This window comes from Topomyia yanbarensis, chromosome 2 (genome assembly GCF_030247195.1).
Source record: "Topomyia yanbarensis strain Yona2022 chromosome 2, ASM3024719v1, whole genome shotgun sequence".
Lineage (NCBI taxonomy): Eukaryota > Metazoa > Arthropoda > Insecta > Diptera > Culicidae > Topomyia > Topomyia yanbarensis.
The window spans coordinates 421715046-421731876 of NC_080671.1; the positions used below are offsets into that span (position 1 = coordinate 421715046).

At 35.9% G+C, this 16831-nt stretch overlaps 1 non-coding gene across 1 annotated transcript; it reads right to left on the reverse strand.

Moving 5' to 3' along the window:
* Positions 1-15320: 15320 nt before the first annotated feature.
* On the reverse strand, positions 15321-15443 carry Trnai-uau (transfer RNA isoleucine (anticodon UAU)). Its single transcript has 2 exons — positions 15406-15443; positions 15321-15356 (listed from the first exon to the last, which is right to left on the reverse strand). It is a non-coding gene; the product is annotated as a tRNA-Ile (tRNA).
* Between the last annotated feature and the right edge of the window lie 1388 nt (positions 15444-16831).

Here is a 16831-nt window from a genome sequence, read left to right on the forward strand (position 1 = left end):
CAGTGGTGTAACTGTAACAAAATTACTGTCAGCATTCAAGCAAGTGCAATGTCATCAGTTTTCACCTCAGGAAAGAGCCCATAATCTGAAATACCGTACAAATTGTGGTCTACGCGAGCCTATACACCTATGACACTGGAATTCAATCGAAAAACCGCTAGCTTTAATTTTTTACTTATATTTTTGAATTGAATATGTATCGATGCTTTGAAATGTTTTATTTTTAAATCTGTGTATTGTTCGTTTCGAACAGGTGATGGGTTTTTATACTGATTTAAGAATCGGTTAAATTCCAACTCAAACCATCCCATCTTCAACTTCATTAAAACTGTAAATTGGGCGATATACATTAAATGACAATATCAATAGCAATATTTTGATAAAATATTTTTGGCGATTGATTCTCCTAGAAGTTATTAAGAAAAATTCACTCTTCAAGAAAATTTAGTTTAAGACTATATCTCTTCAGCAAAGTTTTCGATCATGTTGTTTCGAACAAATTTGTTGAAGACATGAATACTCTGTGTATTCATGAACATATGTGAAGAAAACTTTTAAAACAAGTTATTATGATATTACTGTATTTGATAAATCTCTCTCTGCTGTTTATAAACAATAAAACTCACAGTCTATCCAACGCATGAACCTCTGAAGCTTATTACAACAAGATATATTAAATATTCCTGATTTCAAGAAAATGTCCTAAGCCTTCATGTAGCTTTCGTATTTTCTACAAAGTTGTTTGAAATGATTTGAATTTATTAACAACTTTGATGAAGACACCAAGTCTGACTATTTTTTGAAGAGTTCATTCTCCACATATACTTCTAGAATAATTAATCACTAAAAATATTATATCAAAAGATGTGCTTTTTATGCTGGAACACTTCCTCAAAGTTGTTAAACCTTTATGGTTTCGAAATTATGTGATCTTGATAGTTAGAAAATTTTTCGTAAATTTATGCAAATTCAAAAGTGCACATTCTTTGACTACATTGGCATGCTGTAAAGTTAATAATTTATAGAGTTTCAAACCTCTTTTTGTTTGACATTGATTCTTCTTGTCTGTAGACTGGAATGCTATCTGTTAGACTACTTTTGTTTTAATTAGAGGGAAATGGCCCAATTCGGACCACTGACCAAGTCGGACCCCCAGCAGTAGCACAGCTCTGTTCTATCTCACAAAATTTTACGGTTCTCAGTATTCGTGTGCGTACGGTAGGGCCGAATGTTGTTTCGGAGCGCTTTTTTTGAAAAATGTGTAAGACGAAGAACAAGATTTTTTGGCAACAACAGTTCATTAAATCAAGTGCATTATTGTGATTTTGGATCTGCCGGATAATATCTTTTATTTAATATCTTGTTTTGGGCGAGACTATCAACTGTTTTCGTTTAATAGGTGTGTGAATAATTGAATATGGGATGGTCCAATTCGGACCATTTGCCGTATATACGACCTGATATGCGATCGCAAAAAACTGTGCGCAGTCGGACGAGCTTTCAGGAACACATAAATTTTCGCTAATCGGTTAACAGATCTCGGCGTTATAGCTCATAATCTATTTTTAGATAATTTAGTCCAACTCTTACTTTTTATGGTAAATGTTGAAAACCGCCAATCTGCCAACACTGCGAATGGTGGTGTAGTCTCGGAGGCTCCCCAACTGCGACAAGTGTCATTGTTCAAAAAAGGAAAGAAAGAGTAAGTGTACGAAATACAAAGAAAGGCGCTAAGGAAGCAGTCATAGATTTGTTTATTCCAGTGTATGATCTGACCCAGTGTTCCTCGAGGTAACTGTGTACGGCTGTACTTATCCTGGTAGCGATTCGTTATAAAAGTGGTTAGGGGAACTGGGGACAAGTCCGACACCTTAAGCGCAATCATTTTTCTAAAATACCACAAAGCTCCGAAAATTGTATATTCTGTGCATAATCCTTGTTTAGATGGTTCTCAACAAGATATAAATTTTTCAGCGTTTCAAAAAATTGGATTCTTTAGAAATATTGATTGCCAAAAAATGGAGAAAAATATCATTTTAAAAACGCTGCGGCTAAGACCGACACCCCGAAGTGGCAAGAGCGACACCCTTGTTAGCTTTCTTTTTGTCCAATTTTTTTCTTTAACAATGTGTTGTGTATGTATGATATAGTGTAATCATGTGTATATATGTGTGTGTGTGATGAAAATGCATGCTTTCTGGAATTTCATCGCGTAGCAAGAGGAAGAGCAAACGAATGTGTGGTGTGAATAAATAATGTTCAACACTTGATTTGTATTATGGTAAAGATTTTCCCTCTTAATCTTTTCAAGCTTTATTATCGCTTGTCAAGCCATTCTAAGGAGTAAGATCCGTTCTCCAAAAAGAAGAATATATCTCCTGTTACTAAGATTCATTCACTTAGAAGTAACATACGCTTTTGTAGTAAGCTATCCGGTTCGGGTTATAATTTTTCGGAACTCTATTGATAAACAATCCGGCAGTCGATGAAAATTGTTCTTTAATATCATTATAGAATCTCATACTGGATAATCTTTTTCCCTTTCGTTTTATAATAAAACAATAAAACCAAAAAATATGAATCGCGCTCAATTTAATTTTTAACTTTTTGGCCGACTTGAGACAATACTGACAAGGAATAAATGCAAATACCAGAGTTTCCGTGAATTTCAAATATTAACATGATGTTATAATAGTGTAATTGAATACCATAATAAACAACTCCCAATCGTTCGCATTGAATCAAAAATGAACTCAACCATCTAAAGAGCGCGCCGAACTTACCCCAACAGTGCACATTTGACCCCTTTCGCGCCAACTCGAACAAATGTTGGCGGCACCCTCTCAGATTTTAGTGAAACTTTATGTACATGAGAACAATGTCACAAAAAGCCACTTTGCATACATTGTTTTTCCAAAAATGAACTAGACTGTCGTTTGAAAAGGGCCAAACTTTTTTTACCAATTTTTTTCAAATGGTTTTAGTCTAAAAATGACAATTTTCACAAAATTAGTCAAATTTTTGAATAAAAATATTGAAAAAAATCTTCATTGAATCCTACACTGAAAAAAATCGATTTTAAAAATTTAATATTGATTTACAAAAAATAACATTTTTGATTTGGATGAAATTTTGTTGCAAGATAGGTAATTATGTTCCCTACCTACCGTCAAAAATTCACTTTCAAGGAAAAAAGTTATATGAAAAAAACTTTTCCTTGTCCAAACTGAATTTTTTTCAGTGTGTTTTTATCGAAAACTAAACCAAAGAAAGTCATAATCATCTCAGAGTCCATTTTCCCAGCTGATAGTTGCCTGATACATGCAAAAAGTATCAGTAACGAATTTGGTATATTTTCATAACAAACTTGAATGAAGACTGGAAGATTGGAAAACCGGAAGACTGGAAGACTTGAAGACTGCAGTTCATTTGTTCCTCTCAAAACTGATAAATTTTTATGATGAAACAATTGGCAAATTTTTCTAAAATTTATTTTATGTCTGATGAAGCAGCAGCACAATACAAAAATAAGCAAAACTTCGCAAGCTTGTGTAGATTCCAGTCAAAGTATGAGTTAGCGCAGAATAGCATTTTGTTGCAGCATCCCATGGAAAGGACCCTGTGATGCTATTGGAGGCACTCTTAAGCGAATGGCAAAAAAGCTAGTCTTGCTCGCGACTATGGAAATACCATAACAAGTCCCCGAGAGTTATATAACTGGGTAGTTGATCAAACTGATAAAAATATCACAAAATTAATTTTCTGCTACAAATTCACTGAACTGTACAACAAAATGTCAGAAGAACTCTAAGAACTGTATAATAACGCCAAAACAATATCTGGAACTCCAAAATTTCACAGTTTTGTGCCTATTCCTGGGGGCAAAGTAGAGACGAAAAGGTATTCTAATTCAGAAAATGACCCAAAAATATTTTCCTTGTATAGAAATAATACAAAATAGCATGCATGAAGATAGTTTGAAGACAAATGTAATATATAAAAATAAATAAATAATTATGTAAAATTCAATACATAATGTTGTGGTGGTTAATCTTTCTTTGATTCTTCTTCAGCACTAAACAAGAAAATAAAAAAGTAATGATATAAATTTTTTTTAACGACATAAACTCTTTTCAATGGGATTCTTGATTAAGGGGTTACATACTTTTTAGTGATAAAAATGTCAAGAAAGTTTGAATTTACGTAAAGGAATAAAGCAATGATTTCATTACATCAAACTTATAATATATTGGTAGTACATTTTTCAGTAAATAAGTTTATAAAAATAAATTGATAATTGGCGGAGTTATGACTTTTTCCCCGAAACCCTTTTTGCCTTTCTCATATAAAGAAAGGCTATGCAATCACTGTAAAAATCTACTTTTTAACCGAGGCCCGGAGGGCCGAGTGTCATACACCATTCGATTCAGTTCGTCGAGATCGCCAAATGTCTGTGTGTGTGTATGTATGTGTGTGTGTATGTGTGTGTGTATGTGTGTGTGTGTCATTTAAACTCACACAATTTTCTCAGAGATGGCTGAACCGATTTTTGCAAACTTAGTTTCATCTGAAAGGTATAACGCTCCCATAAGCTGCTATTGAATTTTTAGTTGATCCGACTTCCGGTTCCGGAGTTACGGGTTGAAGAGTGCGGTCACACAGCAAATTCCCATATAAACTGGTACCACCATGATGTTCAAATGATGTAAAACATATTAAAATTGATGTAACATTACTCTAGTTTGCGGGTCTGGATCACTAATGATCAATCAAAGCAGCTTTGACCACATTGGCCACCTATGACGGTTCATGACGCCCCCAGGGAACCCGCCAAGTTCCTAAGCTAATATCACACCCATTCCCCAACGAATTCTCTACCGATTTTTACAAACTTGATTTCAAATGAAAGATACAGTAATACCATTGACTGCTGCTGAATTTCATTCTGTTTTGACTCTTGCTTCCGGAGTTACAGGGGTGTTAGTAAGGATACACTGGAATTTCCCATATAAATCGGTACAATCGTAATACCTCAGAGGCTAAAAACTATTGAAATGGTCACCAAATTACTTCTAATCGCGGATCTAGATCACTGATTGCCAATCAAACATTCTTTGAATATATTGTCCACTATCGACGATTCCGGAAGTCCGGAATTCCGCGCATATTCCACAATTAAAGTCACATCGGTTCTTCGGTGATGACTGAACCGATTTTCTCAAACCAAGTCTCAAATGGAAGGCAAAATATGCAGTTGAGTATTGCGTCGCCCCCCCCCCCCCGCCTTGCCCTTACACCTTCCTCCTTCATCACTCCCCTCCTCTTGGACCACCCTCACGCCCGCATTTCCTGCATCCACCCCGTATACCGAAATAAGGATTTCTGACGCATCCTCCACTCCCACTCTACTAACCCCCCATTCCCTACACGTTCAAACCATTCCACCAACCTTTCCAAATTATAATCACATGAAGATAACATTGAACTCATGCTTATTAAGCTAATTAAATATTATTCTTTTGCCTTTCTTATATAGAAAGGTTATGCAATTGCTCCAAAAACCGACTTTCTAATCGAGGCCCGGAGGGCCGAGTCTCATATAACATTCGACTCAGTTCGCCGAGATCGCAAAATATCTGTGTGTATGTATGTGTGTATGTATGTATGTATGTATGTATGTATGTATGTATGTATGTATGTATGTATGTATGTATGTATGTATGTATGTGTGTGTATGTGCGGATTTGTTAACAAAATGTACACATCGGTTTCTCGGAGATGGCTGAACCGATTTTTACAAACTAAAATTCAAATGAAAGGTATAATATTTCCATAGGTTGCTATTGAATTTCATTTTCAACCGACATCTTGTTCCGGATTACGAGTTGAAGAGTATGGTTACAAAACAAAATTTGTTGATTTGACCACATCGGTTTCTCGGAATTTTCTGAACCGATTTTGACAAACTTGATTTTAAATGAAAGGTCCATGAGCTGCTGTTGAATTTTGTGTGGATCCGAGTTCTGGTTCCTGAATTACAGGGTGATACGTACGATCACGCAGCAAATCCCGATTCTAACGAATTCTGCGATGAGTGTAAAAAGGTGAAATTTTTTCCAAAATGTAAACACAACTGTTGAATTTGTAGATCTAGGTCCCCAACAGTCATTGAAAGTCTCTTTGGCCACACTGGCCACCATCGACGGATCCTGAAGTATCCAATTTCAGAATAATGGTTATATTGGTTTCTCGAAAATGGCTAGATCGATTTGATCAACTTAGTCTCAAATGAAAGGTGTTGTGTCCCCGGAAACTGATATTAAATTCCATCTCTATCCGACTTCCGGCTCCGGAGTTACGGCGATCACACAGAAAACTCCAATTCAAACCGATACCACGATGAATGCAAAAAGGTGCTCTTATATATACTTACCAAGTATAATAAGAATGAAAGACATTTCCATAATGTTATATTGTACGAACCAGCTTTTAAATCATAGTTTGGAGAAATGAGAAAGGCACAATTGCACCTCTAGGTGGATTAAAACAGGTTTTTATTTAAGAGGTTTGCGGTGATCACGATTGGAGACCAATAGATCTTTTAAGATCCCAAAAATCAAAAAAATCCATTGGTATATGGGTATTCCTTCTACCTTAACGATTAGTTGAATAAATAATAATTTTTTCCTGCATTCGAGAGTTTAAACTGAAAAATTGCATTAAAAAATTCTTAACCATGAAGCAAAAATTTAAGAATAAAAAAGGAATCGTTAAAGTACGACAAAAATTAATTACGATCAATTTAAAAAAAAATAGTTAAGAAAATTGATTAAGTAGTTTTTCGGCAATTGTGATCACGGAAAAACCATATTTAGTAAAACGAAATTTCGAGATAATCGAGTTTAAAATTTCAAATTACCACTGCTCATGGTAGACGAAGCGCGCTTGGAAGCGCTGTAACTTTCGATCTATTTCTCGGATCTCTATAAAAAATTTGTGAAATATTCTCAAGGAATTGTACTTTCAGATAAAGTAATAAATAAAGTAATAAAAAAAACTGAGTTTTATTGGATTCTGAGACGATTATGACTTTCATGGGTTTAGTTTTCGATAAAAATACGCTGATGAGAAAAAATTCAGTTTGGACAAGGAAAAGTTTTTTTCAAATAACTTCAAGGAAAACCTTGAAGGTGCCAACTTAATTTTTGACGGTAGGTAGGGAACATAATTATCTATCTTAGAACAACATTTCATCCGAATCAAATCTTTTTTTTTTGTAAATCGACTTTAAATTTTTAAAATCGATTTTTTTCAGTGTAGTAGTCGATGAAGATTTTTTTCAATATTTTTTTTCGAAAATTTGACTAATTTTGTGAAAACCACTCCTACAACATTTTTGAAATTTGAATTTATTTTTTTAGGATTTGTCATTTTTAGACTCTAGCTATTTGAAAAAATTGGTAAAAAAAAGTTTGGCCCTTTTTCAAAAGACAGATCCAGATTTTGGAAAAACAAAGTATGCAAAGTGACTTTTTGTGACAAAGTCTTCATGTACAGAAAGTTTCATTAAAATCTGAGAGGGTGCTGTCAACTCTGAATACGATTTGGCGCGAAATTCGTCATATTTTTGGTAAATGCCCAATAAACAGTGTTGGAATACTCAAAATTATCCTCAACGCAGATAAATAATAATATGGGGAGTAGATTAGAATGTGCGGAAAAAATACTGGTGATTTTTAAAGCTTTGGTGTCGTTAAAACAAAAAAAATGTTTCAACTAAAAATAACATCCAAGTGCGCATCAACTTTGCTTTCGCATGTTTTGTTTATTTTGTGACGTTGGATGAATCTATATGGCATCTTTGTGTCTCGCAACGCTCAAAATAATCGTACTAATGATATCCTGTTATTATTATATGATTTAAAATTTGATATCTGGGCAAAGTCGGGCTTACCCACGGTGTCGGACTTGCCCCTGGTTCCCCTACGACGAACAAAACACGACCGGCACTATTCGAGTCGAACATTAGGGTAAATAAATTTATAAATTTAATTCTGAACTGAAACATCTACATTACATAATTAAATTGTAACACTTCATACTGAAATATTGTTTATTTATTAGAAACCACTACCGAGAAGCATAGAACTGATTCGTGTTCCTTCGAGGACTTTTTATTTCACAATTCGAAAGTTAGTGAAAATCAAATAGGAATAACTTAGGCTAAAATAGGAATTCATTTCCATTGCACAAAAATTGATAAGAAATAGGTGGTCCGAATTGAAACAGGGTTGGGGTAATTCGGAACTTTCATGTACTTTTGTGCAAACCCGTTTATACAGAATATGATGAAAGATATGAAAAAGTCAACTTCGAAAAAAAAAAATATGCGCAATTGATCATGCTTTCAGACAAAAATATTTATTTGTGAATCGGTTGACATGTTTCAGTTCTATAGCTCATAAACCCTTACTGCGTCCGAATTGGCCCAGATCCCCCTATTTATTATTTTTTGAATTTACATTCTAGCATTCCCGAAAAATCAACGATTTTCTTCAAAACCCCCTCCAAGCCAAATTTCCGGCTACGCCACTGCAAGTGGAACTATTGAGTAACTCTGGTGCTTAAACGTGTTCACTAATTGTATGTTAGTTTTTGTCGTGACTACGACGTGCTGTTCAATGTTGGTGTCCCTTTCCAAAATTTCGGAAGAAATGGCCGGTAGAGTTTTTGAATTTTAGTAACTTGTACTGTACTGAACGGATTATACCACGTGTGCACTAATCTGCGGAAAAATGTACACCAATTTAAATTTTGAAGTATGCATGATTTATACAAATAAATTCAAATAAAAAAATCTTTCGAAAGCGTCGTCTCTACCTATTTCGGGCAAAGCCCTCAATATTAATCTTATCGGGAGCTCTGCTGTGAGAGGTTAAACTTTGCACACACTAACGACACTTTGTTTGATTGATCTAGTGGTTTAATTTGTAATCTGCAATATACAACACATGGTAAAATAATGACCGGTTGACGACCTACACCAATCATGCCAGAATCGTATTTATGAACAATCGAAGAGCCTGAACACACAGGACTGAAGTCATCCAGTACCATCCAATGATCTTCGAATTGAGCAAATCACCTATCAAAACGAACACCAACATCAAAGGTTCTTTTCAGATCCACCTTAATTATCATGAAATCAAATTTAAAAATTTCTCACTTACGCGGAAGAAAATTTAGCCCACTCAAAGCTCAAGTTACCTTTTTAGAGCATGTATGGGTACGAAAAATTGTGTTCAGCTTTGCCATCGGATTATCCCTTTAAACCTTTCCAAAACTCTAAAAGAAGAATATCAGACGATTTATTAGATCACCACGATTCAAATCATACAAAATAGCTGCTGGAAAAACTATCGGCTTAGCTAAATGGTGCTTTTGAAAAAGTGGCTGTGATTTTTGTCACACTACCACACCGTGCTGGGGTACGCAACACAACTGCGCAATGAAAACACCACAGCCACTTTTTCAAAGGCACCATTCAGCTAAGCCGATGATTTTTCCAGCAGGCATTTCGCATGAATTGAATCGTGATGATCTAATAAATCGACTAATATTCTTCTTTTAGAGTTTTGAAAAGTTTTAAATGGATAATTTGGTGGCAAAGCTGAACACAATTTTTTACGCCTACTACCGAGCGTTCAATTATAACACATGCTCAATAAAGGTAACTTGAGCCCTAAACCTAAAATATGTGTTATTAAATCCAATAATTGATTGTTTATCACATTAACCAACAAAATTATCGTTTTGAAAATATTTTTTATTATAACGACCATAAATTTTTGCTTTCAATAAAAACGTTTTTAGTTTCAATAATTTTCTTTTAGTTTCAATAAAAAAAATTATGAAAAAAGTGAACAATAAATTGTTTTATTGAAACAATAAATAAACTTTATTGAATTCAATATATAAATTTGTTGTCTCCCGACCAATAATTTTGTTTATTGAATTTAATCCATATTATTATTGAGCCTTCAAACCTTTTTACATTTCTTATAAAAGAAATGTATAGAATTCGCTCAAACTTTCAAGATTTTTTCCGAGGCCCGGAGGGCCGAGTCTTATATACCAATCGACCCAGTTCGACGATTTGAGACAATGTCTGTGTGTGTGTGTGTGTGTGTGTGTGTGTCTGTGTGTGTGTATGTAACGGACAAATTCTCATTCGTGTTTCTCAGCAATGGCTGAACCGATCTTATCCAAACCAATTTTAAATGAAAGAACTAAAAACAGTAAGAACGCTATTAATTTGTTTTTGATTCTGATGCTTAGTTTCCAAGATATGAATGTTTGAATACGTAAAAATGGCATTTTTTATCTGCTGAAATTGGCAATATAGATTAACAATTTATATGTTTTTCGACAGCTTTAACGAATACCTTTCGAACAAGCTATAGATTGTTGAAATCGGACTATTATCAAAAGAGATATTTAACATTAAATGCGGAAGAAAGATTTTTATCATTTCCCATTGCCAGAAATATGACCAAAAACATGTAATCTATTATTAACGCCAAAACGGCTTATTTTGGGGCAATAGTATCTTCGGAAAATTGAATGGAGGCAATATGCCCTTTCTTTTGGTATTGTGCTTTTGCTGATTAATCCCCCTATGAGTGAGATATTTCCACAAATTTTCTTGGAAGTGATTATATCGAAATGATGCCTTCAGCAAAATTTTAGCTCCTACTTTTGCGAATAACTTTACTGAAGACTACAAATATCTATTTTGAATACTTTAAAAGTTATGGCTTGTTGTTTGTTGATTACTCTTTGTCGCCTATTTATTGTTCAATATAGTAATAATCCATTGAAAGAAGCCAAACATTATTTCGATAAACCGAATTTTGTATTTCATTTTTCTATCTACAACCGCTAGAAATAATCACCGAACACTTCCAAGATGTCTGGAAGGAACTTGATAACTTATCAGTGCAAAAATGTTCATTTGTGCGAATCTTCTGACTGCAATTTTTCTAACTTATGACCATCGGATCGATCTGAAACATATCGGAAAATGAAAAGCGAAATAAATGACTCCATGCAACGGCGTAGCCAAGAGAAGGTTTTGGGGTTTAACATCATACAACCCCCACCCAAAAAAATATTGGATTAAAGTTGAAAATTTATTGATGCAGACTGATTTAATTCAATGTTACAATAACAATTATTTGATCCGGAGATTGATAACCTGTTGTTGTAAACATCATGAGGACTTTTGATAAATTGTCGGAATGGGGTCCTGATATGTAACAGATCTATTGGTCTTGATTTCACAGTTGTCTAATACCATCAATATCAAATTCCTGCCTGAAAATATTCCAATAGAAAATTCCAGAGTTCTGTAATAAATCATAATCCTCAGATTTATTTTCAAATTGTGCTCGTTTTTGTAGAGATGTACTGTAATAAGGGTCTTTATTTAATAGGAAGCGAAGTTAAAATTGATCTAATGTCTATGAAACATAGAACTGCTCACCAAAAAATGCATAACTTTCAACATTTGCTAAAAATGTTTTTGCTTTTCTGATTCACTCCAAAATTCGTCAATCTAATCCCGACCCGGAGGGCCGAGTGCCATATGCCAATCGACTGAGTTCGTCGAGATCGGAAAATGTGTGTGTGTGTATGTATGTGTGTATGTGGAAAAAAATGTGACCTCTGTTTCTCAGAGATAGCTGGACCGATTTACACAAAGTTAGTGAATGAAAGGTACAACCTCCCCATCGGTTGCTATTGAATTTTTTATTGATTGGACTTCCGGTTCCGGAGTTACGAGTTGAAGAGTGCAATCACACAGCAAATTCCCATATAAACTGAAATGAAAAATTTTCAAAATCAAATTTGTATTTTTGATGCCAAATGACTTTAAAATGCATGAAACATTGAGATATTTGACAAAAATTGACTTCTTTGGACTTTGGTACATTTTTGCCTTTCTCATATAGAAAGGCTATGCAATCACTCCAAAAATCGTCAATCATTCGGGTCCGGAGGGAGTATGCAGTGAGGGGTTGCTACTTTAAAATTAAAACTAGTTTAAAATTTCTTAACAAGTTGAAAATTTTCAACAGGACCTGGACCTCCCGGATCTTTCTCCATGATCCGCCGCTGGTTTCAAGCGATGTTTCAGTATCACATAGTATCTCAAGATCGTGGCTGTCGATCCATTGTATGTATGTGCAAATCGTACTGAACATGTAATATTCATTTCCACCATTGTATTGAACATAACCAGCTATGGAATCGTAGTCTGGACAAATGAGACAAGCACAATTGCACCATTAGGTGGATTAAAACAGGTGTTTATTTTGGGAATGCGTCGAGTTGAAACGAAAACGTAATATGATTAATAACGAGGATAACACTTTCCGAATGTAGAGAGATATTTATGAAAAATGACGATTTCCATTCGACTCTAGCAGGTTCTGATCGATTTTGATGAGCATTGATTTTTGTTGTATGACCAATTATATGTATAGGTCAAATGATTAAAAACAGTAATTTAAGGTCAAGATAGCATCATTTTGAAACCGCCAATTTCGGAGGTTTAGTATCTTCGATGAGTTTTACAAACGTTAAACAACGTTGACGGTATATCGTCCAAGAAGTATTTATGGTGAATTTTCTCAGGTTAATATTCATGACTACAATAAAGTCTCAACAAATTCGCTAAAGACACGAACTCTGTTACTATTTTCTGAAAAATAATTCTGCATAATTTTAAAACTTCAAAAATTACGGTTTCGGAATTATGCCTTTTGGACAGTATGATCGATTTTCACCAAACCGAATTTCTGGCTACGCCGCTGATTTCAAGTAAGTAGAAACAAAGTCGTTCTATACTCGTTCACAAGAAACATCTTCGAATGCTGAATATCTATTATAATACATTGAAACCCCGATTTTATCAGCCAAATATGAACATATGTTTGATGGGCTCTAGCAGACGAACAAGACTGAATTCGAGTAAATCCTTTCTTGAGCATGTTTTCTTTATCATGAAGATGGAAATATGCAAAAATGAAAAGTTCATCATAATCAGATATAGTTATCAGACTACATCAAGGGACGGGAAGAATTTTTTGAACAGCTTCAGTTTATTATAAAGAAAAAAAATGCCCGATTTAGTCAATGTCCCCATTTTGTCAGCTAAAGTACACCATGAGATTGATAAAAATGGGTCTTTATTGTATGTATTATTCACTGTGTTTCACATTAATAGGTACATTTCATTTTTGGAGATTCGTGAAAATGAAAATTCCAGTAATGATGATGATTTTCCCAAACGGTTCATTTTCGAGAGGTTTTTATTTGTTCTTTGGCATTAGGATTAGCGATAATAATTCAAATCAAGGATACTACTGGGAAGTCACCTTTAGAAAAAGTCGATGTCGAAGTAAAATTTGGAACTATGCACGCATGCACTTCAGAGATAGCGTGATATCAGGAGCTGCGATTTCATTTCAACGCTTTTTTTGTGAAAAGGGCGATACTTACAAATGTAAACATAGGGCTTTTTTCATATATGCGACTGAGGGCTTTTAAACGCAACAAATTAACCTAAAAATTTTGATTCTACGATATTGCTTTCTTAAACCACAGCAAAAAATACAACGGGCGAAACTGCATTTTTGTTTATTTAAAGTTTTGCCCTCCAAGCTCCATGCAAACAAACAGGGCGATACTTTTTTTGCTAGCAGTTTAGAAGCGAAACTGTTATTTTCGTATTTTTTTTAGGATTATCAAGCTGATACCAGCTGTAAATAGTAACAATGATCGCTATTGAAAACACACGGACGAAATCGGTGGTGTAGAACGGTAGTTATTGTAAAAAAACGTAAGGGCGATACTTCAATGCTGATAGGTGGGACCGAAAAAGTAAACAATTGCCAAAGGGGCGATACTATCATTTTGTCAATTTCAATAGCAAAAACAAATTTTAATTTAATAATTTCAAATACTTTATGAAGTTTTGGGTTTCGATCACTGAATTGTGCAATCTAGGATGTAAAAAATACAATAGTTCATAAATCTATCTATCTATCAATCTATATATATATAAAAGTCAAAGTTTGTATGTATATGATTTATAGACTCCCAAAACGGTTTAACCGATATCCGTAAAAATTTATACACAGTAGGTTTTTGTTATGGGGCGTGTTCCTGTGTTATTAGTTGGACATTATCTGCCCGCCAGATGGTGCTTTGGAACAAATTGTGTTTTCCTCCTATTTCGTTGAAAATCGCAGCAACGTGCGATGGGTATTAGCTAGTAGGAAATAAAACCAAGTCTGGAAATATTCACTGTTGATTTTCTTTGAATGGTATCACTGCTAGTATCGCTCTTTTCAAGAAAAAGTGTTGATTTCTTAGTTCTCATTCGCGTTGGAAATTTGAGTAAAGTATAAACTTCAAATCGATTCAAAAAAAAATTCGATTTTTTTGGCTCAGTACAATATATAACCCCTTTAGGAAAATTCAGTTTCCCACCACAATTTAGATCTTTTATTAACAGAGCATTAACAATAATTCGTTGGTATGTCTATTTTATGGGCCATTTTTTCGCTCTCCCATTGATTTGGTTTGAGATTTCTAGCACTGATGTTGTCCTATGCTGATTTGAGCGATTTTCTGAGTCCTGCCACTGTCCCATGTAGTATGTGTTATCAAAAACATCGTGAAGCATCATGTTCTAAATGTTCTCAAACGATATAATATCCGAAGAGAGTGATAAGAGTTATAAGAAATGTCTCATCACACTGTTAGGTGGATTAAAAGCGTTTTTCTGCGTGTACACACAGCTTATGTCACAGACATCATCATCCATATTTTTTATTATTTTTTACCATGCCTACTGTGTACCAATCACACCGTTCGCCCAAATAATGTGATGATGGGATCGCACATCACCGTCATCAGCCATCGCAACGACCTTTCATGTGTACCTACCTTCGTCTAATATTAATTGTAACAGAATCCAAAACAACAACAGCTAATTGTCGTTCACATCGCCCTCCATGCCAGATAAAACTGCGTGCGACTGCTATGCGATAACAGCGAGTCTACCTCTCTGCTCTGCATACAATGGGAACGGTGACGCTGCTGTGACGCGTTCCTCTCACGAGCCCGAGACAACGCTTTCCTCGCTTTACTCCAATGCTATGACGTACCCCGCCAAAACAGAACAGCGAAAACAGTTCAAGGTCCCCAAGGTGAGTGACATCGACCGGCTCAAACAAAAAAAAGATTCCTGCTCCAGGTGAGGCTCGAACTCACAACCCCGGCATTGCTCATAGCGTACCAGCACAGGCGGTAGCAGTTGCTTGTGTACTGTCTTATAAGTACCGTGCGCTAACCAATTGCGCCACTGGAGCTGGGACGGTAGCAGCCGGCTAGTGCACGGACTGATAAGGCATTTTTTTTGTGCCTGCCGGGCTGATGCGGTGGCTGTTGCTCTGCGGCGGCGGCGAGACAGTAAACAGTTGGTAAAAGCGAATGATTGCCGGCACCCTTTTCTGGTCGGGCGAACCATCAGTGATAATCGTCAACGAAGAAAACCGGGGAGAACAATTAGTCGTGCTTCAGAATGGGATCTCGTTCGTTTGCTATGGTTTGAGTTTTTATCTCCGGAATGTGATAATTAATTTAGGCACTGCCGGTATTTGTTTAAGACTTTAACTTGCATTTCGTTCGAGTTTATTTCGAAGTGAAATTATTAGCGGCAGTGGTATGTTGTCATCGCAGCAAACCGTACTGTAGTCGCCGAAACGTAACGAAATCGAAAACTAGAACTAGTCCTAAACTTGCGTTTTACTTCAAGAATCAGAAAAAGTGCTTGCTTTGTTCGATTTCGTAAATTTCTTTCAACATCATGGACACATTTCCAATTTAACGACTCTAGTTACCTACAGAAAATATTACCCACTTTTTCTAGTCGGTTTATGAAGATATGGATCGATGTTGGACACTACAAGTGTGAGTAACTAATGGTTGTTATTATAGTTACGAGTGGTCCTTCCGGTGTGTCGGCAGATCCCAGGCTTCTCCATACACACACCCACGGATCATGTTTTATTCAAGTCCACAAACCGAACGGGGCGACTTAATCTCAATTATGCAGCTCGACAAAACCCAGGCAACCGAAACGTGACAACCACCGGGGCTCGCTCGGAGGCCAGGAAAACTGCTTTGCGATGCGACTTTAAAACCGTCCAAGAAGACAAAGACCGGCACGCCATCAGGCAGCAGACATCAGAATGCAAAATCTGCCACCTACCACAGTTCAAGAAAGGCTATTTTCCTTAGCCAGAAATTTATGAATTCCGATGGACATTTTGTCTCGGCGATGTCATATCTCGGGCGGAGACCATAAAAATCAGCCAACCGTGCACGGTGAGCCGCTTCTTGGTCGGTTGGCTGGTCACACAGTCGGTGTAATGTGTGTGTGGTCATATAAGCTAATGTTTAATGGCGCTTTTGGATACCGCGCCGGTCGCGAGGATCGCCCAGCTTACCGGCTAGCTGCCCGTTCGTTGGCGATTGATGGGCGAATCGCGACTTTTCACGCTTTTCTGCACACTCAGCACACTGAAAGCAAAGCCCCACAGAGACAAGACTAACTGAATAGAAAATGTTCGTCGTTAGCCTGCCGAGAGGATTTAGAGCAGAATGGCTTCCGCGACGGTTACGCTGGGATTCACTGTGACATCGGTGAAATGAGTAATGGGGAACGAAGTAAACAAGAAACAAATTAAATTACCCG